The sequence below is a fragment of the Ovis aries genome, chromosome X, assembly GCF_016772045.2.
Source record: "Ovis aries strain OAR_USU_Benz2616 breed Rambouillet chromosome X, ARS-UI_Ramb_v3.0, whole genome shotgun sequence".
Classification (NCBI taxonomy): domain Eukaryota; kingdom Metazoa; phylum Chordata; class Mammalia; order Artiodactyla; family Bovidae; genus Ovis; species Ovis aries.
Genome location: NC_056080.1, coordinates 5258101 through 5261940, shown reverse-complemented (window position 1 = coordinate 5261940; position 3840 = coordinate 5258101). Strand labels below are relative to the sequence as shown.

At 42.3% G+C, this 3840-nt stretch overlaps 1 long non-coding RNA gene across 1 annotated transcript; it reads right to left on the bottom strand.

Moving 5' to 3' along the window:
- LOC132658771 (uncharacterized) lies at positions 1 to 3636 on the bottom strand. The gene is made up of 3 exons (XR_009598781.1): positions 2703 to 3636; positions 1227 to 2032; positions 1 to 388 (listed from the first exon to the last, which is right to left on the bottom strand). It is a non-coding gene; the product is annotated as an uncharacterized LOC132658771 (long non-coding RNA).
- Positions 3637 to 3840: the final 204 nt, after the last annotated feature.

The following is a 3840-nucleotide window of genomic DNA, read 5'->3' as shown; positions in this document are numbered from 1 at the left end:
AAAGGTGCATACGTCTATTTATGAAAGTGAAAGTCGCTCAGTCGTGTCTGACTCTTTGCGACCGCGTGGGCTATACAGACCATGGGATTCTCCAGGCCAGAATACGGGAGTGGGTAGCCGTTCCCTCCTCCAGGGGATCTTCCCAACCCAGGGATGGAACCCAGGTCTCCCGCGTTGCAGGCGGATTCTTTACCAGCTGAGCCACCAGGGAAAGCCCAGGAACACTGGGGTGGGTAGCTGTTCCCTCCTCCAGGGGATCTTCCGAACCCAGGGATGGAACCCAGGTCTCCCACGTTGCAGGCGGATTCTTTCCCAGCTGCGCCACCAGGGAGGCCCATTTATATGTACGGACGCTTTACACTGATGTATGGCAGAAACCAACCCAACGCTGTAAGGCAATTATCCTTCGATTACAGCTCTAAAAAAAGACAAATCCTGCGGATGTGGCGTACGGACTGGTGTCTGTAACTAACAACACTGTATTGTGTATTTGATAGTTGCCAGAGTGGACCTTACAAGCGCTCATTATAAAAAAAGATTGCAACTAGGTGAGGTGATGGCTGTTAACTAGATTTCCTGTGGTCATCATTCTCAATATATACATATATCAAGTCAGTATGCTGTACACCTAAAATTAATACAATACTATAGGTCAGTTCTGTTCAGTTCAGTTGCTCAGACGTGTCTGACTCTTTGCGACCCCACGAACCATAGCACACCAGGCCTCCCTGTCCAACACCAACTCCTGGAGCTTGCTCAAACTCATGTCCATGACATCAGTGATGTCATCCAACCATCTCATCCTCTGTTGTCCCCTTCTCCTCCCGCCTTCAGTCTTTCCCAGCAACAGGGTCTTTTCTAGTGAGTCAGTTCTTGGCATCAGGTGGCCAAAGTAATGGAGATTCAGCTTCAGCATCAGTCCTTCCAATGAATATTCAGGACCGATTTCCTTTAGGATGGACTGGTGGGATCTCCTCACAGTCCAAGGGACTCTCCAGAGTCTTCTCCAACATCACAGTTCAAAAGCATCAATTATACATCATACATTATGCATCTGTTTTATCTTAATAAAACTAGATAAAAAAATGTCGTATATGTCGTATATTATACATCAGTTGGTTCGGACGGTATAAGCATTTGTCTACAATGTGGGAGACCTGGGTTCAAGCCCTGCGTTGGGAAGACCTCCTGGAGAAGGTAATGGCAACCCACTCCAGTGTTCTTACCTGGAAAATCCCACAGACGGAGGAGCCTGGTAGGCTGCAGTCCATGGGGTCACAAAGAGTAGGACACACAAAGAGTCGGACATGACTGAGCAACTTCACTTGTATCTTAATAAAGGTAGATGAAAACAAAAAAAGAGGTAACTTGGTATATTCGAAACAGAGAGAAAAGATGTCTGCTACCATGAAAAGATGGAAGAGAAACTTGCTACATATTTTTTCTTAACAATGTGAAGACTTGCAAATAAATAAACAGGAAGAAATGAGCAGGAAAGGGTGGGTGCCCTTTTATAGGGTGGGGCCAAGTTCTCCTGACCCCAGCATGAGTGTTTTTAATTGCGGTACCCAATTAATCACACTTAATTATGTCCATAACTGAAGGTGTTCAGAGGGGTCACTCCTGGATGTGTAAGAGTTCTGAGTTTAATTACTCATCTGCCCTTTTTGTAATGAAACAAATTAGCCATTATCTAATCAAGATATTCAACCAAAAACGTCTAGAGAGATGATCCTGATTCTTTTCACATATAAATATATGTAGAAATGGCTATGTGCATAGCTGATGGGCCTTCACGGAATTTCGTGAAGGAGAAGGAACACATCCTTAGCACATTGCCACATGATTCTCTCAGGGTTGTGTCTGTATTTCCGGGAATTTATTGGTTGCGTACTGAGTACTGATGAAGCTAATAACTGAGTTCATTAATTCAAGAAATCTGGGATAGCAGTAATGACTATGTCATACTCGCCTCCGACTGACACATATCCTTACGACACCGGGCACTTTGAACGATCAAAAGTGGCTATTCCTAGAAAATACAAAAGGAGTTGGGAAAAAAATACATTTTAATTGAATATGAATTGTAATGAGGGAATAGGAACTTTTGGGCAACTAGGCCCACACGTCTTACAGCCCACACTCTGAAAAGAGAGATGGTAACACAATGAGAAGCCTGCACATTGTAACAAGGAGTAGCCCCCATTCGCCACTAGAGAAAGCTCTTGCAAATGCAAAGCCCGGCACAGCCATAAATAAATACACAAATAGAATTCAAATAAAACATTTATGAGGCATGGTACAGACGAACAGGAGCATAGCATAGGCATAAAAAGACGAAACAACCCAACAAACAAGACACTGTGTTTGGTTTCAGTGTCAACAGAGCCATTAAATTACACTGGATATTTATGGTCTAAATATTCCAAATTCTATTAAACGAACATATGCCCAGATTACATTAAAGAAACTAGTTGCAATTATATGCTGTCTACTCTGTCGATATTGAAGGTGTATGAGAGTAGCTACATTCTAAGTAGAAGAATAGAAAAAAAAAATGTGTCATGCAAATATTCACTCCAGTCTAAGTAGAAGAATAGAAAAAAAAATGTGTCCCGTAAACATTCACCAAGGGGTAATTAGTCTCATGTTAGACTAGGAAGGCTTGAGGGTAATAAGGAGATTTTATAAAGGATACTGACCCATTCAGTAGAGACAGTACTATCTCAGACTGGGTGATTCCAACACAATGGTCACAGAACCTGGTAGTAATTAATAGGGGTGGGGTGGGGCAAATAGGATAAAGAGAATGTAATTGATAGGTTAACAATATCTGAACCAAAAATACAGAGTATGCACTCTTTTAAGGGATACTTGGAAAAATCACTTGATGTGAGAAATATACTAGAACATAATTCACGTCAACACACTGACAGCTCATATTCTACAGTCTGAACAAAGAAACCTCCATGTAAATGAAAATTGTAACATGTAATAATATAAAACATGCCATAATAAAAACGCAATGTAAGAAAGCAAATGTTACGCACTTCCAATTGAATGTGTTCAAAATACTCTGACACTAGTACATACGCCAGAAAAAGAGAGTCTGAAAAATTATTTTGGATTTAGCCTTGTATGTATGCTGCAAAAACAAACAGTCCCCCCCCAAATATAATATATAATATAGAAAATATTAAAAAATATATAGAAAATGTAATCCAAAAGAAAGTGAAAGTGAAGTTGCTTAGCCGTGTCTGACTCTCTGCAACCCCACAGACTGTAGCCTACCGGGCTCCTCTGTCCATGAAATTTTCCAGGCAAGGGTACGGGAGCGGATTGCTGTTTTCCTTTCCATGGGAACTTCCTGACCCGGGGATCGAACCTGGGTCTACCAAATTGCAGGCAGATGCCTTACCATCTGAGCCACCAGGGAAGCAAATAACCCAAAGACTACATATATAAATCCAAGTTGCGGTTGCTTCGTTGCTAAGTCATTCCTGACTCTCTGCGACCCCATGGACTGTAGCCTGCCAGGCTCCTCTGTCCATGGGATTCTGCAGTCAAGGATACTGGCGTGGGTTGCCATGTCCTTCTCCAGGGAAGCTGGGTGTCCCACACGGCAGGCAGCTTCTTTAGCGTCTGAGCCACCAGGGGAGGCCACCTTTTGGGAAACAATCATGCACTTTATAAATCTCTCATGAGGTCACAGCAGAATAAAAGAAAGATGACACCATAACTAAAGTAAAATCTACCAAAGACAATCTCTTGTTTACACGCTGCTGGCATGAGTGATATATTAAAAGGACACCACGTGCAGATTGATGCTAATTTAACTGA